At 46.7% G+C, this 26,493-nt stretch overlaps 1 protein-coding gene across 1 annotated transcript in view; it reads right to left on the bottom strand.

Moving 5' to 3' along the window:
• arhgef17 (Rho guanine nucleotide exchange factor (GEF) 17) overlaps positions 1-26,493 on the bottom strand; it is a 458,392-nt gene that overhangs the window by 340,589 nt on the left and 91,310 nt on the right.

Raw genomic sequence — 26,493 nt, 5'->3', positions numbered from 1 at the left:
TGAAATAATCTCTCGCCAGTTAACAATCTCTTCACTAATGAAAGAGTTAAACAATTATCGCAAAGAAAATGAGATTTGACAGCTCCATTAAAAGATGGATTGAATATACTGCCTTGTATTGTTTTACTGGCCTGTTGATCAAATGAGGTGGAGATGCCGGCATTGGACAGGGGTAATCACAGTAAGATGTCTCACAACACCAGGTTAAAGTCCAACAAGTTTATTTGATAGCAAATGCCACTAGCTTTCAGAGCGCTTTTCCTTCGTTAGGTGAGTCTCGCCTGATGAAGGAGCAGTGCTCCGAAAGCTAGTGGCATTTGCTACCAAATAAACCTGTTGGACTTTAACCTGGTGTTGTGAGACTTCTTACTGTTGACCGAATGCCAGCTCTCCCAGAATGCATCTCGCAGATCCATTGACTAAAAATATACTTAAAAATATAAAAATAGTGGGGTGCCCCAGGGGTCGGTGCTGGGGCCTCAGCTATTTACCATTTATATAGATGATCTGGAGGAGGGAACCGAGTGTAGGGTGTCGAAATTTGCTGATGACACCAAGATTGGGGGAAAGGCAAATTGTGCGGAGGGTGTGGAGAGTCTGCAGAAGGATCTAGATAGGCTGGGCGAATGGGCCAGGAACTGGCAAATGGAATTTAATGTTGGCAAGTGTGAGGTGGTCCACTTTGGTAGGAAGGACTATTACTTATGTGGCGAAAAACTGCAGCAGGCGACGGTGCAGAGGGACCTCGGGGTCCTTGTGCATGAGTCGCAAAAACCCAGCTTGCAGGTGCAGCAGGTGGTCAGGAAGGCGAATGGGATGCTGGCCTTCATAGCGAGGGGGATTGAATATAAAAGTAGGGAGGTCTTGCTGCAGCTGTATAGGGCATTGGTGAGGCTGCAGCTGGAGTACTGTGTGCAGTTTTGGGCGCCGCACCTGCGCAAGGATATTTTGGCCTTGGAGGGAGTGCAGAGGAGGTTTACTAGACTGATACCGGAGTTGAGGGGGTTGAGCTATGAGGAGAGGCTGAATAAACTATGCTTGTACTCGTTAGAGTTTAGAAGAATGAGGGGAGATCTCATTGAGACGTATAAGATGATGAATGGGATGGATAGGATAGAGGTGGAGAGACTCTTCCCGCTCAAAAAAGACAGTAGGACTAGGGGGCACAGCCTCAAGATAAAGGGGAGGCGGTTTAGAACGGAGTTGAGGAGGAACTTCTTCACTCAAAGGGTGGTGAATCTCTGGAATTCTCTGCCCGTTGAAGTGGTGGAGGCTGCCTCGCTAAATATTTTTAAGAAGCGGGTTGATGGGTTCTTGATAAGAGAGGGGATTAAGGGTTATGGGGAGAGGGCGGGAATGTGGAACTGAGCCACGACAGATCAGCCATGATCTTATTGAATGGCGGGGCAGGCTTGAAGGGCTAGATGGCCTACTCCTGCTCCTATTTCTTATGTTCTTATGTACTTGTGCACCTTCCTGACCACAACGCCTTCTGTGCAACAGGGGTTCCACAGCCAACGTGTGTCCCTGCTGTCTGTCCATTTTCAGAATTTTGGCAGTTAACTGGGCGTGTGATCTAGTCTGTCGCACCAAGGCGTTACTGAAGAACTGCTGCATTTTGAAGAGGTTCCACTCTTTGCAAAAAAATGTCAAAGCATGGTCCCATCTGATTCAATGTTAAAGATCCCCATCACAAGCTTTCAAACCAATGCTCTCTCCTGCTACCCTGGATCAGGATACAAATAGATTAACTGGTCATAGTCGCATTGTTGCTTGTGGGATCTTGCTGTGTACAAAATGACTGCCTTAGAATCGTAGAATCTCTACAGTGAAGAAGGAGACCATTCAACCCATTGGGTCTGCACTGACTCTCTGACAGACTCTCTCACAGGCTGGATAGGGAGCAGCCATTTCTCATAGTTGGAGGGTCAGTTACGAGGGGACACAAGTTAAAAAAGTGAGGGGTGGGAGGTTTAGGGGGCAGTTTGAGGAAAACCTTTTTTTTAAACCCAGAGGGTGGTGACGGTCTGGAATGCACTGCCTGGGAGGGTGGTGGAGGTGGGTTGCCTCACATCCTTTAAAAAGAATCTGGATGAATGTTTGGAATGTCGTAACATTCAAGGCTATGGGCCAAGTGCTGGCAAGTGGGACTCGGTGGCCAGGTTAAGACCTTTCATGCGTCGGTGCAGACTCGATGGGCTGAAGGGCCTCTTCTATACTGTGACTTCAAAATCCCACCTAGGGCTACCCTTGTCCCATTCCTTTAACCGCACACATTTTCACCCTGCTAATCCACCTAACCCACACATCTTGGGACACTAAGGGGCAATTTAGCATGGCCAATCCACCTAACCTGCACATGTGTGGACTGTTTGCCTTCATGGCGACAGTCACTGCACATCAATGTAATTAATTGAATGGAAAGCACTTTGCAATACTTCTGGGCTTTCAGTTCTTTTCCTGGTCGGTGCTATGGTTCATCGGGGCAGTGATTTAAGCCAACGCTGACTGCAAACTAACCAAAACAGGTGCAATGAATTCCGATGGGTCAATTATATTTCCCCTTCCAGAACGTACACAGAAAGCTGAATGGAATCAGCAATGTTTAGATAATCCAGAGAACAAAAGCACTTAGGAGGCTGGGCAAGATCACATCGAAGCTCTGTTCAGAAATAATTAAAACATTTATTTTCTTCCCCTTTTTCACTGGTGTCACTCTGTCAAGAAGGTTTTGATTAATGCCAACCCGTCATTGGCTGGAAAGTGCTCCTGGTCTTTGATGAAAGGGGCCTATTGGTGGGGTTTTGGCAACATCACAACAAAATGGCCGTCAGTCTCGTGGAGCAGCTTAAAGTGGCCCCTTTCCAATACATCAATGTCTTCGAAAACAAACAGCGAACACTGGCCCAGCATCCACCACAGCTCGCTATTAAGCACATTGGCGCTTACTTAAAAACAGTTCAAACTGAGATACAATTGCCACAGTGCATTCGCGGTTGATGCTAAGTTAAAAACACTTCACTGCCCAATGTCATTTACACTTGCAAATGCCCTTTGGGAAGCAGTTCATCCAATTTGATGAGAAGAGTTTTTACCCCCTGAATCGCTTTCATATGAGCGGGGAGGCACGATGGCCAGCACTGCTGCATCAGAGCTCCAGGGACCCAGGTTCGATTTCTGGCCTCAGGTGACTGCATAGAGTATGCACATTCTGCCCGTGTCTGTGTGGGTTTCCTTTGGGTGCTCCGGTTTCCTCCCACACTCCAAAGATGTGGATTTGAGGGGTAAATATATGGGGTTATGGGATCTGTGGAATTCTCTGCCCAGTGAAGCAGTTGAGGCTACTTCACTGAATGTTTCTAAGGCAAGGATAGATAAATTTTTGAACAGTAATGGAATTAAGGGTTATGGTGAGCGGGCGAGTAAATGGAGCTGAGTCCATGAAAAGATCAGCCATGATTTTATTGAATGGCCAAGCAGGCTCAATGGACCAGATGGCCTACTCCTGCTCCTAGTTCTTATGAATAGTACCTGGGTAAAGTACTCTGTCAGAGAGTCAGTGCAGACCCAATGGGCTGAATGGCCTCTTTCAGCAGTGTAGAGATTCTAGGACCCCATTATTTCTAGCCCAGCTTCCGCATTAGCTGCACTCCCACCACCTGGAGACTAAATGTTGCATTCAACCAGACAAAAGAAAGCATAAAAACTGAAATCAAAAATGGAGATTGCTGAAAGCAAAACAGCGATCAGACCCAACTCAACTCACTGGTAACAGTGCTGTTCCAGTTCACGCTCGAATCAGCTTAAAACAGAAATGAGACCCTCTCGTCTTAGCTAAAAAAAAAACAGGCTTAGCTGCTGGATAGAAACTGTTCCCAGGCAGAAACTTCAATCAAGCCAACATGAATTCAACACAAGCGGGCCTTGGACCATGTCTCTCTCTCTCTCTTCCTAACAAGCGCCATGCAACACTGACAAGCTGGATTTACGTATTTAATGGACTATTCATCTGGAACATAGTTTGTACCAATTTTTCATTAATGGCCCGATTGCAGCTCATTATGTTGTCATCTTTTTGATGTTAATCTTCCAGCCCCAGGCAGTTACCCAAAAGAAAAACACCACTGCCACACAGCATTGTGGAATCTCTGCCTCTGCGCTGGAATGATAAAAGCCTTATTGTCCAAATACGAGCTGAATGACAGGCGTTAAACAAACTCCCGAGACCGAGGGGTCAGGTTTCAGATCGGCTGTCTTGACAGAGAGGGCAGTATATGCTTGGAATTGTGCTTCACTGCGACTCTGGGTGTGAGGCTGAAACTGGGTCCCTGGGGTCCAGCATTTCCACATCACCCTCGACAACAGCAACACTCTGAACAAGAGCAGCATCACTCCAAATACACGTGCGAGTTTGCTGAGCGGGTGCCAAATTCAGTGAAGTATAATCAACGCAACAAATGCATCCGATTTCGTTCCTGTCATGAAATTCATAATTAAATTCTTGGGAGTGCACTTCTGCACTGATTCCGTGATAGGCTGTTAGTCAGTGGTTGGCACTGCTGCCTCTCAGCGCCAGGGACCCAGGTTCGATTCCAGCCTCGGGTCAGTGCCTGTGTGGAGGTTGTACCTTCTCCCTGTGTCTGCTCCAGTTTCCTCCCAAAGATGTGCGAGTTGGGTTGGATTGGCCATGCTAAATTGCCCCTTAGTGTCAGGGGGTCGGGCTAGGGTAAATACATTGGATTATGTGGACAGGGCCTGGGTGGGACTGTGGTCGGTGCTGACTCAATGGGCTGAATGGCCCCCTTCTGCACTATAGGGTTTTATGATTCTGTGTGTCGGAGGGTTTAGAAGGGTAAATACATAGGGTTACAGGGATGGGGCCTGGGTGGAATTGTTGTCAGTACAGGCTAGATGGGCCAACTGGCCTCTTTCTGCACTGTAGAGATTCTATGATCATGGTGGTTGATAATGCAGTGGGTGACTGGAGTGTCAGTAAGCCATGCAGACACGGAAAACGCCAGCTTTAATCCCTGGTCAAGAGTCAAATTTAATTTGGCACATTCAGAGTGAGCCAGCAGAATCCCGTGTCTAATTTCCCTGAGGCAGATAAAAGCAAAATGTTTTAACGCGTCTCAGACACACAAACTGACGCTAATGACTAGTTCAGGCACATCAGCAAATTTTTGGAGACTATTCAGAGGAGGATTCAATTAATTATTTGCGTTACCACAAAAAGGGCCCACAAAGATACTGCCTGAGATGTAGGATATATAAATGATCTTGTCACCTCTACAGTGGGAGGAACTGTGAAAGTATGTGCTGTACGTTAAACCTCAGACCATCGCGCAAATTCTCTGATCTCGCACACTGGGATTATCCAGTCCCGCTGCTGTGAATGGAGATTTGGCCAGGTTCTCCCTTCTCGCTGGCACCGGGGTGAACAAGACTGGAAAATTCCATATTACCAATTCTATACGATATATCTTCGCTTTCCACATTTTGCACACCTCCTGTAAACAGTCGCTGACTTCCTTCGGCACTGCTGGTCATTTTCTAGATAAGTTTATTTATTAGTGTCACAAGTAGGCTTACATTAACAGTGCAATGAAGTTATTGTGAAAATCCCCTCGTCACCACACCCCGGCGCCTGTTCGGGTACACTAAGGGAGAATTTAGCATGGCCAATGCACCTATCTAGCACGTCTTTTGGACTGTGGGAGAAAACCGGAGCATGCAGAAGAAACCCACGCAGACACGGGGAGAACATGCAGACTCTGCACAGACGGTGACCCAAGTCAGGAATTGTAACTCGGTCCCTGGCGCTGTGAGGCAGCAATGCTAACCACTGAGCCACCATGATCTTACTGAAACATGTACTGTTCTGAACAGGCTTGACAGTATAGATGCTGGTGAAAGAATCTAGAACTGGGGGGGGCAGGGGGGGTGGGGGGGACACAGTTTCAGAATAAGAGTTTTCCTATTCAGGATGGATTTGAGGAGGAATTTCTCCCCTCAGAGGGTCATTAGTGTCTGGAGTTCTCTCCCTTGGCTAGCAGTGGAGGCTGGGTCATTGAGTATATTCAAGGCTGACTTAGGCAGATTTTGACTGATAAGGAAGTCAAGAGTTAATGGAGAAGGGTAGACAAAAATGTGGAGTTCAGGCCTGATCAAGTCAGCCAAGATCTTACTGAATAGCAGATAGGCTTGAGGGGCTGAATGGCCTACTCCTGGTCCCACTTCATAGAACCCCTACAGTGCAGGAGGAGGCAATATGGCCCATCGCATCTACACCAACCACAATCCCACCCAGGCCTGATTCCCGTAACCCCACACAATCCCCCGGACACTAGGGTCAGTTTAGCATGGCCAATCAACCGAACTCACACATCTCTGGATTGTGGGGGAAAGCCGGAGCAGTCGGAGGAAACCCACCCAGACACAGGGAGCAAGTGCAGACTCCACACAGACAGTGACCCTAGGCCGGAATCGAACCTGGGTCCCCAGCGCTGAGGCAGCAGTGCTAACCACTGTGCCACCGTGCTGCCCATTCTCATGGTTTTTGTGTCAGCAACTGTAAAATGCTTGTTTCTGCATGTTTACAAAATAATCAAGAGTCATTGTCAGGAAATCAAATCCAGAAAAATAAATGGTGATGAACATCACCACATATATTTGGAAACATCTGTCAACATACCAGTGGTAGCTGCTTCAAAAGGAACTGCTCCACTTGCTGCTCTGGGCAAACACTGACAAACTGAACTACAAAATGATCCCAAGATGATTTCAGCATCGATAAATGGTGGTCCCTCCACATGGAAGATCACTTTGACTGGAAACTTATCTGATTATACAGGGAGTTCCGAATGCCAGCAAGTGACTTCATCGTGAAATAGAATGGTATCTGCACCAGATTTTCCAAAGCAAAGCCATTTTATAACAGCCTCTCCATTTCCACGTCCAGGCCATGGGCACAATACTCACCTGGTGGTGAAGTTACCTGCAGGCTCAGGCCCATCGCTGTGTGTTAATGTGAAAGGCTTTGGGATGACTATATGGTTGGCAAGTCGTGAACCCGTTGGCTAGGAGGGAACCCAGTTCGCTGTTGCTATTTAGAGTGTGAACCAGGTGCTCAAGGAGGGAGGGTAAGAAAGGAAGGGGGGAATGAGCAAGGGAATGGCGGGGGAGAATGCGGAGGTTGTCCAAAGTCCAACAGCAGGCAAAATTACTTTCATGGAGACACAGGAGTCTCCTGCTAATCCTCAGGGAATCCAGAAAAAAAAAGTTTCTTATGGCAGTTTAGATCAAGCCATCATTTTAAAGACCGTTAAGCTTGGACATTTTAGTTATTGCTCCACATTGCACTGAAATTTACCAGCCCGCTAGGGATGGGCTGGGAACCATGGGGGTTGCTGTAAAATGGCGGGGGACGGCAGGGCGTGGAGTGCCACTTGAGCATGCTCCAACACTTGAGTGCCAAGTGTTGCCTTCTCAATATCATGCCATTTTACCAGTGGTAGGGGAGATGGAGGACTGCCCTCCTGCGCAGAGGCTTGCTGAGCCACCCAGATAATTAAGGGCCTCTTCCCACCACCACTGGCATTTTATCAGTGGATCCTCTGCTGCCTGCTGAACCCTAGTGTCATCCTGAGGGACTGGGGGGGGAGGGGTGGCACAGGTTCCTCCCTGTAATTATTCATTCATGAGAAATGGGTATCTTTGGCTGGCCAGCACTTATTGCCCATCACTGGCTGCCCTCAATCAGAAGGCCATCAAGAGTCAACAACATTGCTGTGGCTCTGGAGTCACATGTAGGCCAGACCAGGTAAGGACAGCAGATTTCCTTCCCTAAAGGAACTCAGTGAACCAGACGGCTTTTTCCGACGATCGGCAATGGTTTCATAGTCATCAGTAGGTTATTAATTCCAGATTTTTTTTATTGCATTCAAATCCCATCATCTGCTGTGGCAGGATTCGAACCTGGGTCCCCAGAACATTAGCTGAGTTTCTGGATTAATAGTAGGATTAACAGTAGGCCACTGCCTCCCCCTGATCACTGGAGCGAAACCCCTTCAGCAAGGGCAGGCCCTGAGGAAACCACAACCCTGCTCCTTCCAACCCACCTCTCCACCCCACCATTCGCTGTGCCTACCTGATTGGGGTCAGTAGTCACTGAGCCACTTACCTTGTGGATGACTCAGCGCCCCATGATTCTCAGTACATTTTCCCCCGCTGCAGTTCCAACAGCGGCCATCACTGTTGATGGTGCTGCTGAGACCTAAAAGTGACCAGCCCTTCAAGTGTCCAGAGTCCCTTGTAGAGGAGAGCCCCGGCATTAGTTGCCTCAGCACCGAAAAAATTCAGCTGGGGTCCCCCGGACAGCCAAGACGGGGTTGCCTCCAGCTTTCCGGCCCTGCTTTGGGACACCTGCCCAGCAAATAGGAGCTTTCAACCATCTTAAACCCAAAGTCATTCCCTGGTCATACATGAATAGTGTCAGTCAGAGACTCCTCCCTGTGGGAGTCCAATTATTGGTGGGCATAGGGAGCTCCTTGAAGATAGGTTGAGTTGCCCCCTGGAGGATTCCTTTGAGCAGATGGTTGGATGAGAAGAAAACGTTTCTGACCCTTGCTTCCTTCAACTTGTTGTTCACAGAACACAAACACAAATAAATCATCATCAATCCGCAGTTACTTAAACCAACCCTCATACACTGTGTCCCACTGACACATTCATTGGAGAAAGGGAAGAGAAAGGAGGTGAAGGAAACAAAAGTTTTGATTAAATTACCAGTACGGATTTGGCCAAGAATCCATTGATCTCAATTAGTTCCAGCTGTGAAGCATACGGTACCATTTACACACAGGAGTCAACTAGAGTGGGAACAGCATCAACAATTCAAACAGCAGAGCTGGCCCATGCGCACACTGCAAACATTGTGTCATCCACATGCATCCTGAACTTAAGAAAATCATTATAAAATTCCAAAAATCAAGGCATTCTTTGCCTTCCTAAATTTCGTCAATGGAGGATGCTGATTCACGATTGGGGTTGAGCCATGAGGCAATGACCCTTGACCTGAACCAAGAACAAACAGGTCAATCGTAGGTCAGCCTGATAAGGAATATTGACAATCTCTAAGCATTTCGCAGCACAGCGGCAATCTTCTTACCATCAGTAAGGGTGGCACAGTGGTTAGCACTGTTGCCTCACAGCGCCAGGGACCCAGGTTCAGTTCCAGGTTTGAGTCATTTTCTGTGCGGAGTCTGCACTTTCTTCCCCTGTCTGTGCAGGTTTCCTCCGGGTGCTCCGGTTTCCTCCCACGTTCCAAAGATGTGCAGGTTAATTGGATCGGCCATGCTAAATTGCCACTTGTGGGTAGGGGGACTGGCAGGGTAAATACATAGGATTACAGGGATAAGGCCTGGTGGGATACTCTGTTGGACAGTCAGTGCACGCTCGATGGGCCGAATGGCATCCTGTTGCACCGGAGGGATCTTAAGATCACTGGCTCAGCCAATTGCAACTTCCCTCTAACACATTTAAGATGGAAAATCAAATCTCATGAATTTGAGTTTATTGAAAGGGTAACCAAGAAGGTAGATGAGGGCAACGCAGTTGATGTTGTCTACATGGACTTTAGCAAGGCCTTTGACAAGGTACCGCATGGTAGGTTGTTGCACCAGGTTAAATCTCATGGCATCCAGGATGAGGTAGCCAATTGGATACAAAATTGCCTGGATGACAATTAACGAAGGGTGGTTACAGAGGGTAACTGGAGGCCTGTGATCAGCGGTGTGCCTCAGGGATCGGTGCTGGGTCCACTGTTATTTGTTATTTATATTAATAATTTGATGAGAATTTAGGAGGCATGGTCAATAAGTTTGCAGATGACACCAAGATTGGTGGCACAGTGGCCAGTGAAGAAGGTTATTTAGGATGGCAATCAATTGGGCCCATGCGCGGATAAATGGCAGATGGAGTTTAATTTAGGTAAATGCAAGGTGATGCATTTGGGTAAATTGAACCAGGGCAGGACTTACTCAGTTAATGGTAAGACGTTGGGGAGAGTTACAGAACAAAGAAATCTAGAGGTACAGGTGCATAACTCTTTGGAAGTGGAATCACAGGTGACAGGGTGGTGAAGAAGGCATTCAGCATGCTTGGTTTCATTGGGATGTCTTGTTGAAGTTGTACAAAGAAGAAAGGACAGTACAGGAACACATCCTTGAGCCTCCAATCTAATATTTTCTTGCCTCTATGTGGTCCATATACCTCTATTCCCCGCCTATTCATATATCTATCCAGATGTCTCTTGCTATAGAATACGCTTCCACTACCTCCTCCAGCAGCGCGTTCCAAGCATTCACCATCATCTGTGAAAAACTTTCCCCTGACACCTCTTTTAAACTTTTCCACTCTCACTTTCAACCTATGTCTCCGAGTAATTGACCATTTGACCCTGGGAAAAGGACTCTGACTATCCACTCTATCCAAGCTTGTCATGATCTTGTAAACCTCTATCAGGTCCCCCTTCATCCTCCAACACTCCAATGAAAACAATCCAAGATTGATCAACCTTTCTTCATGGTCCATATCCTCCAAACCAGGCAACATCCTGGTAAATCTCTTCTGCTTTCCAATGCATCAATATCCTTCCTATAATGTGGTGACCAGAATTGTACACAATATTCCAAATGCGGCCAAACATAAGAAATAGGAGCAGGAGTAGGCCATCTAGCCCTTCGAGCCTGACCCGCCATTCAATAAGATCATGGCTGACCTGAAGTGGATCAGTTCCACTTTCCCGCTTTCTCCCCATAACCCTTAATTCCCCTGCCTATCAGAAACCTATCTACCCGTGACTTAAATATATTTAGCGAGGCAGCCTCCACCACTTCAATGGGCAGAGAATTCCAGAGATTCACCACCCTTTCAGTGAAGAAGTTCCTCCTCAACTCTGATCTAAACTGCCCCCCCCCCCCCCCACCCTTATCTTGAGGCTGTGCCCTCTAGTCCTGCTATCCTTTCTAACCAAAGTCTAAAGTCTTATGCAGCTGCTACAAGACATCAATGAGGCCACATTTGGAATACGATGTACTTTATAGGACCCTTGTCAGGCCCCACTTGGAGTAGTGCACAGTTCTGGTCGCCTCACTACAAGAAAGATGTGGAAGCTATTGGTACAGAGGAGATTTACAAGGATGTTGCCTGGATTGGGAGGCATGCCTTATGAAGATAGGTTGAGGGAGCTAGGTCTCTTCTCCCTGGAGAGACGAAGGTTGAGAGGCGACCTGACAGAGGTTTATAAAACGTTGAGAGGAATAGATAGGGTGGATTCTTGGAGGCCATTTCCCAGGGCTGAAATAGTCACTACAAGAGGACACAGATTTAAGGTGCTGGGAAACAAGTAGAGGAGATGTTAGGGGTAAGTTTTTCACTCAGAGGGTGGTGAGTGAGTGGAATCGGCTGCCGTCAGTGGTGGTAGAGGCAAACTCGCTGGGGTCTTTTAAAAGACTTCTGGATGAGTACATGGGATCTAATGGCATTGGAAGTTACAGATAGTTCTATGGCTTGGTAGAATAGATGTAATCGGCACAACTTGTGGGCCAAAGGGCCTGTTTGTGCTGTAATGTTCTATGTTCAGTTCTGGTCACCTTATTATAGAAAGGATATTATTCAATTACAAAGAGTGCAGAAAAGCATTACTCGAATGCTACCGGAACTTGATGGTTTGAGTTATAAGGAGAGGCAGGATAGTCTGGGACATTTTTCCCCTGGAGCATAGGAGACTTACAGGTGATCTTACAAAGCTCTATAAAATAATGAGGGACATAGATCAGCTAGACTGTCAACATCTTTTCCCAAAGGTAGGGTAGTCTAAAACTAGAGGGCATAGGTTTAGGGTGAGAGGGGAGAGATACAAAAGTGTCCAGAGGGGCATTCTTTTCACACAGAGAGTGGTGAGTGTCAGGAACAAGTTGCCAGAAGTAGTAGTAGTGGCGGGTACAATTTTGTCTTTTAAGAAGCATTTACACAGTTACATGAAATACACGAAGCCGGTGTATTTCAACATCTGTAATATCTGCCCATTTTATCCCTGCCCCAACACATCTGCTCCTGAAACCCTCATACCTCTGTTACCTTGAGATCCGGCTAGTCCAACGCACTCCTGGCTGGTCTCCCACATTCTACTGTCCATAAACTGGAGATTATCCAAAACCTCTGCTGCACACGTCCTATCTCATTTCAGGTCCTGTTCATCTATTACCCCTGTGCTTCACAATTTACATTGGCTCCCAGTTAAGTAACTTCTCGATTTTAAATTCCTCGCTCTTCCTCTCAAATCCTTCCATGATCTGACCCCTCCTTTATTCTGTAATCTCCACTGGCCTATGACCCTCAGGAGTCTGCGGTTCTCTAAGTCTGGCCTTGGCTATCCCCAATTTGAGCTGTTCTGCCATTGGTGGCTGTGTCTTCACTGCCAAGGCCCAGAGCTCTGGAATTCCCTCCCAACCTGTCCTTCCTCCTTTAAACCTACCTCTTTGACCAAGCTTTTGGCATCTGATCTAATATCTTCCCATGTGGATGGTGTCAAATTTTGTTTTATAACATTCCTGTGAAGTGCCATGGGACTTCATTTTACATTAACATTTAGTATTATTACTGTACAAGTAGGGTCACATTAACACTGCAATTAAGTTACTGTGAAAATCCCCTAGTCGCCACACTCCGACACCTGTTTGGATACAATGAGGGAGAATTTAGCATGGCCAATGCACCTAACCAGCACGTCTTTTGGAAACCAGAGCACCCGGGGGAAACCCACGCAGACATGGGGGAGAACATGCCAACTCTGCATAGAAGAGACTCAAACCGGGAAATCGGACCCAGGTCCCTGGTGCTGTGAGGCAGCAGTGCTAACCACTGTGCCACCGTGCGGGCACCAGAAGTTGCAATTCTAATGGTGTAAATTTGAAGAAAAAAAACCAGAAAAGAGAGGGACTGAGTGAGTAGTGTTAAGTGAATTGTGAAGTAGCCGCCTTCTCTTTTAAATGGCCATCCACTGGAACCCACCAGTACAGTCTTTACTCATTCAACTGTGGCAATGTCAGACACATTCACTCCTCCCAGTGATAAAATCAGTACTCCTACCAACCTAAAAGTTAAAGTTAATTTATTAGTCACAAGTAAGGTTTACATTAACACTGCAGTGAAGTTACTGTGAAATTCCCTAGTTGCTGCACTTCGGGGCCTGTTCAGGTCAATGCACCTAACCATCACATCTTTCAGAGTGTAGGAGGAAACCGGAGCACTCCGAGGAAACCTACGGAGACACAGGGAGAGCGTGCAAACTCCACACAGACAGTGATCCAAGTCAGGAACCAAACCCGGGTCCCTGGCACTGTGAGACAGCAGTGCTAATCACTGCACCACCATGCTGTAACTTGTAACTGGTATAATGTGCATGTGTGTGTGATTTTCCAAATGAATCAGTCCTGCACTATGTAGAAACAAATCATTTCACACGCACAAAAACATTTAGAAACAAGATTATTTCAATCTGTCCTCTGCACTCACCAAAGGCGCAGTGCAGTCTTGAACAAAATTTCAGTGTGGGCTGTCCTTAGATATGTATAAAATTCAAAGTGGCCAAAGTGCCATCATGGAACATTTGCAGATCCTTTAAAGTTTATTCATTAGTATCACTAGTAGCTTACATTAACAGTGCAATGAAATTACTGTGACAATCCGCTAGTCACTACACTCCAGCCAGCGCCTGTTTGGGTTAATGCACCTAACCAGCACATCTTTCAAGCTGTGGGAGGAAACCCAGGTAGACACAGGGAGAACGTGCAAACTTCACACAGACAGTAACCCAAGCGCAGGAATCGAACCCGAGTCCCTGGTGCAGTGAGGCAGCAGTGCTAACCATGCTGCAGCAGCTAAGAGTCAGTCACATTGCTGTGCCTCTGGAGTCACATGTCGGCCAGACCAGGTAAAGATGGCAGATTTCCTTCCCTAAAGGGCATAAGTGAACTAGATGGGTTTTTCTCACAATCAACAATGGTTTCATCAGTGGATTCTTAATTCCAGATTTTTTTTATTGAATTCAAGTTGCACCAATTGTCATGGTGGGATTCGAACCCAGGTCCCAAGAACATTAGCTGAGTTTCTGGATTAATAGTCTACCTATCAGGCCAATTAAGACCATTAGGCCATCTCCTCCCATAACTTGACTCAATCTTACGACTTATCTATCTGGCAAACAACACTCAATGGTCATTCGATATACGAAGTGATCTGAGACACATCAACCAGAAAAATCTACTCTTAATTCAGAATCACAGATTATCTAATCATTGAAAAGATATTTGAACTGAATTCACAATTTGCCATTATTTTGTTATTTAACTATTGGGCAATTCAGTTGATTTTACTTCAATAAACATCTCTTGTTCAGGCGGCACGGTGGCACAGTGGATATCATTGCTGCCTCACAGCGCCAGGGACCCGGGTTTGATTCCTGGCTTGGGTCTTTGCATGTTCTCCCCGTATCTGCGTGGGTTTTCTTCGGGTGCTCCAGTTTCCTCCCACATTCCAAAGATGTGCAGGTTAGGTGGATTGGCCACTCAGTGTCAGGAGCTCTAGCAGGGTAAAAACGTGGGGTAACGGGGATAGGGGTGTGATCCCTGTGGGTGGGATTGTGGTTGGTGCAGACTTGATGGACAGATGGGTTCTTTATGCACTGTAGGGATTGTATGATTCAGTGAACTTTGAATGATTGGGATGTGTTGCAACTATGATGCTCTGCAGAGCTGGTTAAACGGTTAATCTGAGGCGTTACTGCTCCAGCTATTCTGGGGCTGTTCATTAAATATTGCTCATGTGGAAGCTGCCACTTAGTGAGGGAAAAAAACCCCGACAGAAAGCATCAATTATAGGTCAGAAACAGTGTATGAATCACACCCCCCCCAAATGCTAACAACTGCTTAACTTACAGTTTTATTTATGGCCCACTTAACAGCAAAGAAGCTTTCCAATCCACACAGTGCACACCCTCCCCCAACACTTGTTACCTGCCTGGGAAAGTCCCACAGCAACTTTTCAAGCCCAGGGCACTTTAGCCACAGGGAGATGGAGGTTCACTGAACACTGAGATTACTTCACAATTGACAAAACACTGGGTGGTCCAAGCAACTTGAATACGATATCATAAATGCTGTTTTGAAGATCTAACCGGAGCCCCAAGCAAAGCAACACAAGATTGATCTAACAAAGCATTTGAACTCCAACAATGCTGAAAGTTGGATGCTGGAAGTTCCTGCAGGTCAGCTTTTATAGTCCAGCACAGAAAAGGCACTCCATTGCAAATAATAAACCAGTTAAAAACACCTGAGAGTGTGAAACAGAGTCATATAGACCAGTCCAAACCCAATCCCATCCTAACACTTTCCAACGGGGCCCCTGCTGGCAAGTGATTAGAGATACTAAGTTCCTGATCTCAGGACAACACCTTCTCAAGGGCAATTAGGGATGGGCAATAAATAGTGGCCTGACAACGATGCCCCCATCCAGTACATCAATATAAAAAATGACAAGTTGTCTCAGACAAAGTGAGAGGAAACCTGTGAAGGCTCACTCCTGATCACCACCCAGTGATCCCTGGTGATCGGTTCAACAAAGTACAGCACAGGAACAGGATCTTTGGCCCTCCAAGCCCGTACCGATTATGATGCCCTAACTAAACTAAACAAAAACCTTCTGCCCTTACTCGGACAGTATCCGTCTATTCCCTCCCTATTCATGTACCCATCCAGATGCCTCTTAAATGTTGTTAATGTGCCTGCTTCCACCACCTCCTCAGGCAGCGTTTCCAGGCACCCACCAGTCTTTGCATGAGAAACTTCCCTTGCACATCTCCCTTAAACTTTCCCCCTCTCATCTTGAACCTCTGCCCTCTTGCAATTGACATTTCCACCCTGGGAAAAAGCCTCTGGCTATCCACCCTTTCTATGTCTCTCATAATTTTGTAGACCTCTGTCAGTCTCCCCTCAGCCTCCGTCTTTCCAGTGAAAATAATCCTAGTTTATTCAACCTCTCCTCATTGTCAACATCCTCAAGACCAGGCAACATCCTGGTAAACCTTCTTTACACTCTCTCCAAGCTTCCATGTCCTTCTGGTGGTGACTAGAACTGCACGCAACACTCAAAATGCAGCCTAACAAAGGTTTTATATAGCTGCAACATGACTTGCCAACTCTTTTTTTAAGTTTATTAGTGTCACAAGTATGCTTACATTAACACTGCAATGAAATTACTGTGAAAATCCCCGAGTCGCCAGCGCCTGTTCATGTACACTGAGGGGGAATTTAACATGGCCCATGCACCTAACCAGCACATCTCTGGACCGTGGGAGAAAACCAGAGCACCCAGAGAAAACCCACGCAGACATGGGGAGAATATGCAGACTCTGCACAGACAGTTACCCAAGCTGGGAATTGAAGCAGGGTCACTAGAGCTGTGAGGCAGCAGTGCTAATCACTGTGCCACCGTGCTGCCCTTGGTCTCTTGTGGAGTAATCTCTTAAGTGGCACCTTATTAAATGCCTTTGAAAATACAAATACACTACAAATTCTCTAACCTCGCAGCCACTATCTCTTCAAGCAACTGACAACACAGCCCATTAGGTCCAGGAGATTTGTCAGCCTTATTAGTTTTTTTCAATACTTTTTCTCTGGTGATTATGATTTTTTTAAGTTCCTCCCTTTTGCCTCTTGATTTCCTATTCTTCTCAGGATGCCTTTCATGTCTCTCACTGTACAGTGGAAAAACGTGTTCAAAGTCTCTGTCATTTCCTTGTTTCCCATTATTAATTCCACAATCTCACCATCTAAGGCTCATTACTCTTTACCTGTTTATGTACTTGAAGCTTTTTATATTTCTTGCTAGTTTTTTCTCATACTCTCCCTCTTCGTTATCTTTTTAGTCATCCTTTGTTGGATTTTTAAATTTTCCCAATTTTCTGGGCTTTCACTAACATTTACAGCATCGCAAATTTATTTTTATAATTGGGTGTCATCCTTAAAGTCCTTAGTTAGCCACTCGTGGTGTATCCTTTTTGTCGAGTCTTGTTAGTGTTTACCACTGCACAGGAGCTCTTGCACTCTCACCTACTCCTCAGCAGACAGACACTCCTGATCTGAACTAGCGTGGTACTATGCGCCTCTAATTTCTATCTGGGAGGGGGGTTGGTTTAGCTCAGTTGGCTGGACAGGTGGTTTGTGATGCAGAGCAATGCTAACAGCGTGGGTTCAATTCCCATGTTATCCATGAAGGCTCAGCCTTCTCAACCTTGCCCGAGATGTGATGATCCTCAGGTTAAAATTACCACCAGTCAGTTCTCTCCTTCAAAGGAGAAAGCCGCCTATGATCATCTGGGACTATGACAACTTTACCTTTATCTGAGGCCATCTCACCTTTCTCAAGATAGTCCCAAGTAAAGAAGTCCATTGTACAGCATATTGGTTTTTCCCGTTAGCAAATATTGACATTAGATAACGTGACCAAAAGATCTCAAATACATTGTTACCTCAGATGGGAAGGTAACTGGGAATGAAAGATCTGAGATTTATTTTCTCTGCGTTCGGTAACAAATGGGTTTACAATCGAAAAACTCATTCCATTCTTATTCCAGCTCTAGTTACTAGTATAGTTGCAACTTTTCAGTAAAAGCTCGACAAAAAAAATGCTCTGGTTCTATCGTTTTTATAAAGGCTTGCCATTATGTAGCTTACTTCACGACCTCAGTGCATCGAACACTGCTTATAGTTAATGAAGTGCTTCTGAAGTGAAGTCACCTTTTGTAACATAGGAACCTTCGAAAGCTGTCATGCAGCATGAACTGCAATGTATTGCAAAGCACCGAATGTTAGTGAGGAGGGCCCCACAAATCCAGAACTGTTTAATAATTTCTTGGTAATGAAACTCAAGTTTCAATGTGCTTAACTTTGGATGAGATCATTTGAAAACAATGCTGCTTTAATCAGACTGTGTGCTGTAATCATTAAAGAATGCCTTAAGCAAGAATCACCTAGATCAAAGGTTCTCTATGGGGAAAAAGTTCAAATTTTTCACAATATTCCTTTTGACAACCTATACAAGCTCAAGTATCCTGTTCCACACTCTGTCCCACCAGCCTATCCTCACTCCCCTGCCCCTCACTGATTGACAATGGCTCAGTGAAATCAAATAAAATTTGGGGCGCGGAATTCTCCCATTTTGAGGTTGAATGCGGTGGCAGGAGATTCTGGTGGCGCCATTCCCACTGAGCGGAATGGCAGGATCCCATTCCAGATTCTGCGCTTGGAACTTCACTAATGATGCCTAGGCAAGTTCCCTTCCGAGTCACCTAGTGGGCCAGCGGCTGATTCATCCGCCCACCGTCAGCTGACCAGTTCAAAGGTCCCGGTCCATCAGTGCTAGTCCAGCACTGTCATATCACTCTCGCCAGGCCAACCGTCTTCACCAGAGAGTGCAGGATGTCAGCAACCCGGAGGCAAACTGCCTCAAGAAGAGGGCTGTTCCTCGATTCAACCACTCCCTCCCTCCCGCTTTCCCACCCAAACCCATCACCTGTGAGGTGCCCATGCTCCATTTGGACCTGTACCCATCACATCTGGAGTCTCTGTGCATCCCCTGCCAGTAAATGATGTGGTATCCCTTTAACCTGCTCCCCCCCAACCTTGTTTGTGAGATTTTCATGTAGGCTAGTCAGGGTGCAGTTTCCCTCCCCTCAGCACAGTGGCACAGTTGGGTGGCACGGTGGCACAGTGGTTAGCACTGCTACTACACAGGGACCCAGGTTCAATTCTGGCCTTGGGTCATTGTCTGTGTGGAGTTTACACATTCTACCTGTGTCTGAATGGGTTTCCTCCGGGTGCTCCGGTTTCCTCCCATAGACCAAAGATGTGCGGGTTAGGTTGATTGGCCATGCTAAATTAATCCTCTTGTCAGGGGATTAGCAGGTTACAGGAATAGGGCCTGGGTGGGATTGTGGTCAGTGCAGACTCAATGGACCAAATGACCTCCTTCTGCACTGTAGGGATTCTATGGCTTCTCTCTGCCTTCCATGGTTCATGGTTCAATTTCCTTGCCCCTCTGCCTGCCATCATGAGCCCTCACCCTCCCCCAACCCCTCCTTCCACATTGTCCTCTTTGTCTTCATCAATCCACCTCCCTTCATGAACTCCAGATCTTTGTTACAGTGGTTGCAGGAGTCTCGCAACACAATGATGTCCAAATAGGCACTGGTACATTGCACCAGGGGCAAGGAGACTCCTGAACCCCAGGTACAGCCTTGATCTGAGCTGGTGACACAGGCAGGTCCGTGGGTTCAGCAGCAAGGTGCTGTTCATGAAGACCAGATTGGCATGGAGATGGAGGGCAGGAATTGGCCTGCCCAGGCAGAGTGGTGTACACCTTATCAGGAGCAGCACAGCACCGTGGCAGTGTTGCACTCACCTCAAAGTCTCTAGCAGACGGAGGATCACCTTGTGCACCCCACACTTTAACAATCAGGTTTAGACCGATGTAATTACCCGCTGGTGTAACACAAGATGGAAAGGCCAAACAAAATGTTGGCAAGCAACTGTTCTCATGAGTATTCATGAGATGCAAATTCATGCAAATAGAATTTGCACCATCAACCAATGAAAAGAGTAACCCACCACTGGGAGGATTACCATGTAATTTTACACTGGTGGGTTTCAAAATTTTGGCTCCTGCCAAATTCTCTGTTCAAACCCACCACCAAACCAGCCGCAGGTGGAATGGGAAAATTTCCACCCGTAATCTTTGCCCTCAACCTCATATCCCCCTCATCCCACCTTATTTCATTAAGATGCCCCAGCACCACATTCCCTCCCACACTTCACTGCCACCTTCTCAAGAGCAGTTAGGGATGGGCAATATAGCCAGTGACTCCCACATCTCTTTCAGTGCTCCAGTTATGACCATTGTATATCCCATCTTCACTTCAGGGTAAGCAATGGCCAAGTGGTATTATCGCTGCATGATTAATCCAGAAACACAGCTAATGTTCTGGGGACCAGGGTTCGAATCCCGCCATGGCAGATGGTAGAATCTGAATTCAATAGCTGGAATTAAGAATGTACTGATGACCGTGAAACCATTGTCGATTGTCGGAAAAACCTATCTGGTTCACTAATGTACCTTAGGGAAGGAAATCTGCCAGCTTTACCTGGTCTGGGCTACATGTGGCTCCAGTGATATAACAACATGGTTGACTCTCACCTGCCCTTGGGCAACTAGGAATGGGCAACAAATGCTGGCCAGCCAGCGATGCCCATGTCCCACGAATGAATAAAAGAAAACTTCAACGCATTGTTTACAGCAGTCGTTAATCTTGATTTTACTTCTGGATCACCCTCCCTAAATCCCTTCTTTCTCCAGCTACACAAACCTCCAGATTCATCAGTTTGACCAGGTTTTCAGATACCTTTCCCCGCCTACAGCTCAAAGTCAGATAATTAATCAATTGTGCCAGCAATTCAGGTGGCACCCAAATTCAAAGTTGAACGTTATAATCCATGGAATGTGAGTGCCGCAACTTATTCTCACTGGCTGCTGCTGTCTGGACCATCAGTGGTCCTCAGGGAGATGTGGAGACCTGACCTCACGATTACACATCGATGGAGGGCACAGAGTCTCACTTCGCAGGATGGCCAGGAAAGAAAAACCCTTATTTTGTGCAGAATCCTCCCCGCTCAGGGATGCTGCATGTGCCCATACCAAACAGCGACTATACTTCAAAGTAGGTCATTGACTGTAAAATGCTTTGAGATGGCCTCAGTTTCCAAAGGGCACTATACAAATTAAACTGTTTGTTCTCAAAGTCAGGGTGAGCCCTATTTAATAGGTCTGCAAGTTTGGAAAGGCCTGTTCTTGGCACAGTTGTTTAACTTGATTGAAGTCTATAAAATTATCAGGCTATGGACAGGGTAATCATAGAAGCATAGAAACCCTATAGTGCAGAAAGAGGCTATCTGACCCATCCAGTCTGCACCGACCACAATCCCACCCAGGCCCTACCCCCATATCCCTACACAATTACCCGCGAATTCGTCTAACCTACGCATTGCAGGACACTAACGGGCAATTTTAGAACGAGCAATCAACTCAACCCACACGTCTTTGGACTGTGGGTGGAAACCGGAGGAAACCCACGCAGACATGAGGAGAATGTGCAAACTCCACCCAGACAGTGACCCAAGCGGGGAATCGAGCCCAGGTCCCTGGAGCGGTGAAGCAGCAGTGCTAAGCACTGTGCCACCCAAAGCAGGTCAGCAGGGAGCAACTGTTCCCTTTGGTTGAGGAGTCAGAGATGAGGGGGCGTAGTTTTAGGGTTAAGGGGCAGAAGATTCAGAGGGGATTTGAGAATCGCCTTATTCACTCAGAGGATGGTGGGAATCTGGATTAGCGCCTGCCCTTCCCCAGGTCATTCCCTCTCCTGGGGGCACACGGATAAATCACTCAAGAAGCTCTGCCCGTTGTACACTTACTGCAGTGACTGTGGCGAGATGCGGACACAGCTTGGAAGTGGTACACTTATGGGGAAGAAGGGGCTGATGGTTAAAGAGGCTCTCATTTGTCTTTTTAATCTTCTCGATTGCTTTCCCATCAGCCCTGAGAGGCCAGGAAGAGATGGAAGTGGATGGGATGACAGCGGGATCCCAACCTAATGTCAAATTCCGTACTTTTCCACCCGGCATGCACCAGAATCCACCTGTCTGGGAAAACTCCACTTCTAGACTGTCAAACCTGCACGACTTGTCTCTGGGAGTTGAGGGGTGGGGAGGAGGGAGGTGGGTGGATGTGGAGAAAATACATGGCATAAATCAAAATAACTGGTTAATAAAGGGAGGCAGCAGTGGCCAAGTGGTATTATTACCAGACTATTAATCCAGAAACTCAGCTCATATTCTGAGGGCCTGGGTTTGAATCCCACAGATGATGGAATTTGAATTCAATAAAAAATGTCTAGAATTAAAAATTTTTGGAATTAATGACCATGTCGCTTGTTGGAAAACCCCATCTGGGGTTCACCAATGTCCTTTAGGGAAGGAAATCTGCCACCCTTACCCGGTCTGGCCTGCATGTGACTCCAGAGCCACAGCCACATGGCTGACTCAACTGCCCCCTGAAATGGCCAAGAGAGCCACTCAGTTCGAGGGCAATTAGGGATGGGCAATAAATGCCAGCCAGCCAGCAACACCCACATGTCACGAATGAATAAAGAAAAAGCTCAGTTAAAGTAACTGGCAAAATAAGAGAGGTGATGAGGAGAAATTTCTTAACACCCACAAGTTGTTTAAATCTGGAGTTCACTGCCTGAAAGGGAACAGATTTACCAGTAAAGCTTCAGAGACGGAATTGGATACTTGAAAGGAAGGAACTTTCTGGGATGTACAGGAAACTGCAGCGCCGTGGGATAGCTCTCTCAAACGGCCACCCAGGAACAATGGGCTGAGTGGCCTCCTCCTGTATTCTTTGATGATTCTGAACTCGGTGCTGGGAAATCAAAGCATCCCTGATCCTGCTCAAGATGGCCGCTTGTCCCCTGATGTAAACAAGGAGCTCTTGGAAACAGTCAGTGCTCACCAAAAACATCAAAACAGCTCAAATCTGTTTGGATTTCTGGAATTCTCCTTCTCCTGCAGTATAGAAAATCTGGTGTCCCAAAAGAATAAAGCTTCCATTCCTAGCCTGGCAGTTGGCAGTACTGTAGCATGCACTGACCGCTACATCTGTCATGTCTTATTAACTTTGCCAGGCTGATCTAAGTTGGGGATGGATCTGTGTTTTGTCATATTAACATGCACTTTTTTTAAAGACCATAAAATCGTGACAGGGCCGAAGGAGGCGGCCATTCAGTCCATCGAGTCTGCACCAACTCTCCGAAAGAGCATCTTTACCCAGGCTCTCCCCTCCGCCCTATCCCCGTACATGGCTGATCCACCTAATCCACACACCTTTGGCCACTCGGGGACAATCTAGCATGGCCAGTCCCCCGCTGACTTGGAGTATGGGAGGAAACTGGAACACCTGGAGGAAACCCACGCAGACACGGGAAGAACATGTAAACTCCGCACAGTGACCCGAGGCTGGAATTGAACCTGGGTCCCTGGTGTTGTGAGGCAGCAGTGCTAACCACTATGCCCAATGAGATTTTACTCAGAGCTGCGTGCTACCGCTCTGCTAACATAACCTCTCTGGAGACGCAGTGGGGAATTCCCTTTTCTGTGGAGAAAATAGGATTTTTGATGCATTTTTGGGAAAGTTCCAGTGGTAGGAGGTGGTAATAGCTCTAACGAAAGTCCTGACTGATAATTATTATTGCCTCTGTATTGCACTGTAATCTCTCAATATGCCCTACTCTCCCTTAGGAAAAGAGCCACTGACAATAAACATGTAACTTGTGGGAAACATTGATTAAAAGGGTTGTCATTTTTTCCTGCAAAGGTGCCATCTTCAAAGTTACCTTTAAGCATTTCAAAAATGTAATTCTTTCATCCAACTGCAAGAATAAAGAGCAAAGAAAATTACAGCACAGGAACAGGCCCTTCGGCCCTCCAAGCCTGCACCGACCATGCTGCCCGATTGAACTAAAACCCCCTACCCTTCCGGAGACCAAAGGGTTCGAGCTTTAATGTCACTATGGACAATGTGGACACTCCAGGCAGATGATGTAGGTGTACGTATGTTGATGGTAGATGTGTCTCAGCTGCCCAATTAGATTTACACCATGCATGAGACATTTCCATGCAATCAACGGAGGTGAAAATCATACAGCTTTTATAATGGAAGGCTGGTTTTCTCTGTGTTATAGCGTTCAATCCGGAGACCATATCCCTTTATTCCCATCCTATTCATGTATTTGTCTAGATGCCCCTTAAAACTCACCATTGTATCTGCTTCCACCACATCCCCCGGCAGCGAGCTCCAGGCACCCGCCTCCCTCTGTGTTAAAAACTTGCCTTGTACGTCGCATTTAAACCTCGTCCATCGCACCTTAAACCTATGCCCCCTAGTAACTGACTCTTCCACCCAGGGAAAAAGCTTCTAACTATCCACTCTGTCCATGCCCCTCAATCTTATAGACTTCAATCAGGTCGCCCCTCAACCTCTGTCATTTCAGTGAGAACAAACCAAGTTGGATCCACTACAGTTCTCCTACCACTGTGACAGGTCCACAGCAGGCAACATCCTGATAAATCTTTTCTGAACTCTCTCCACAGCCTTCTGGTAGTGTGGCGATCAGAATTGAACACTATATTCCAAGTGCGACCTAACTAGGGTTCTATAAAGCTTCACATAATTAAGTTGCAACAGTGATAAAAGGTCAGTTGCTACAAGGCCACTGAACTAATTAACCTGGGGTGGGGGTTGGAGGTGGGGTGGGGCTTGGAGGTAGGGTGGAGGGTTGGAGGTAGGGTGGAGGGTTGGAGGTAGGGTGGAGGGTTTGTTCGTGGGTGGTTAGACTTTAACTTACCGGCCAGGGAAAATCAGCCTTCCATTATAAAAGCTGCATGATTTTCACCTCCATTGATTGCATAGAAATGTCTCATGCATGGTGTAAATCTAATTGGGCTGAGGCACATCTACCATCAACGTATGTATAGCTACAACATCTGCCTGAAGTGTCCACATTGTCCACAGTGACATTAAAGCTCGAACCCTTTGGCATGCTTTATCAGAGTGTGCTGGAGAAGGAAGATGGCTGGGGGCCTGGGAGTTTGCTTTTATTCATTTGTGGGACATAAACATGGCTGGCTGGCCAGCATTTATTGCCCATCCCTAGTTGCCCTTGGAAGGCAGTTGAGAGTCAATCACATTGCTGTGGCTCTGGAGTCACATGTAGGCCAGACCAGGTAAGGATGGCAGATTTCCATTCCTGAAGAACATTAGTGAACCAGATGGGTTTTTCCTCACAATTGACAATGGTTTCACGGTCAGCAGTAGATTCTTAGTTTCAGATTTTTTTATTGAATTCAAGTTCCAAAATCTGCCATGGCAGGATTCGAACCCAGGTCCACAGAATATTAGCTGAATTTTTGGATTAACAATCTAGTGATGATACCACTGGGCTATCTTGTTGAGCACGTTAAGTTTTGCCCTGGATATATTTTGACATGACTAAGAAATCCCCAAAATGCTGTGCCTTTAAAGACAACACAGCAGAGTAAGAGTCCCTTAAAGGGACATTCATCGTATCTAAGGAAGGTCGTGCTGGCCTTGCTTGTCATATGAGGAACAGCTGAGGACTCTGGGTCTGCACTCGTTGGAATTTAGAAGGATGAAGGGGGATCTTATTGAAACTTCCAGGATGCTGTGAGGCTTTGATAGAGTGGACATGGAGACGATGTTTCCACGAGTAGGAAAAGTTAGAACCAGAGGGGCACAACCTCAGGCCAAAGGGAAGATCCTTTAAAACAGAGATGAGGAGGAATTTCTTCAGCCAGAGAGTGGGGAATCTACATAAGAACATAAGAAATAGGAGCAGGAGTAGGCCATCCAGCCCCTCGAGCCTGCCCCGCCATTCAATAAGATCATGGCTGATCTGTTGTGGCTCAGTTCCACTTTCCCGCCCTCTCCCCATAACCCTTAATCCCCTCTCTTATCAAGAACCCATCAACCCGCTTCTTAAAAATATTTAGCGAGGCAGCCTCCACCACTTCAACGGGCAGAGAATTCCAGAGATTCACCACCCTTTGAGTGAAGAAGTTCCTCCTCAACTCCGTTCTAAACCGCCTCCCCTTTATCTTGAGGCTGTGCCCCCTAGTCCTACTGTCTTTTTTGAGCGGGAAGAGTCTCTCCACCTCTATCCTATCCATCCCATTCATCATCTTATACGTCTCAATGAGATCTCCCCTCATTCTTCTAAACTCTAACGAGTACAAGCCTAGTTTATTCAGCCTCTCCTCATAGCTCAATCCCCTCAACTCCGGTATCAGCCTAGTAAACCTCCTCTGCACTCCCTCCAGGGCCAAAATATCCTTGCGCAGGTGCGGCGCCCAAAACTGCACACAGTACTCCAGCTGCGGCCTCACCAATGCCCTATACAGCTGCAGCAAGACCTCCCTACTTTTATATTCAATCCCCCTCGCTATGAAGGCCAGCATCCCATTCGCCTTCCTGACCACCTGCTGCACCTGCAAGCTGGGTTTTTGCGACTCATGCACAAGGACCCCGAGGTCCCTCCGCACCGTCGCCTGCTGCAGTTTTTCGCCACGTAAGTAATAGTCCTTCCTACCATTCTTCCTACCAAAGTGGACCACCTCACACTTGCCAACATTAAATTCCATTTGCCATTTCCTGGCCCATTCGCCCAGCCTATCTAGATCCTTCTGCAGACTCTCCACACCCTCCGCACAATTTGCCTTTCCCCCAATCTTGGTGTCATCAGCAAATTTC

Source organism: Carcharhinus amblyrhynchos, chromosome 10 (genome assembly GCF_965287045.1).
Source record: "Carcharhinus amblyrhynchos chromosome 10, sCarAmb.v2.hapA, whole genome shotgun sequence".
NCBI lineage: Eukaryota > Metazoa > Chordata > Chondrichthyes > Carcharhiniformes > Carcharhinidae > Carcharhinus > Carcharhinus amblyrhynchos.
The sequence above is the reverse complement of the archived record's forward strand: the minus strand, read 5'-3'. Positions and strand labels throughout refer to the sequence as shown.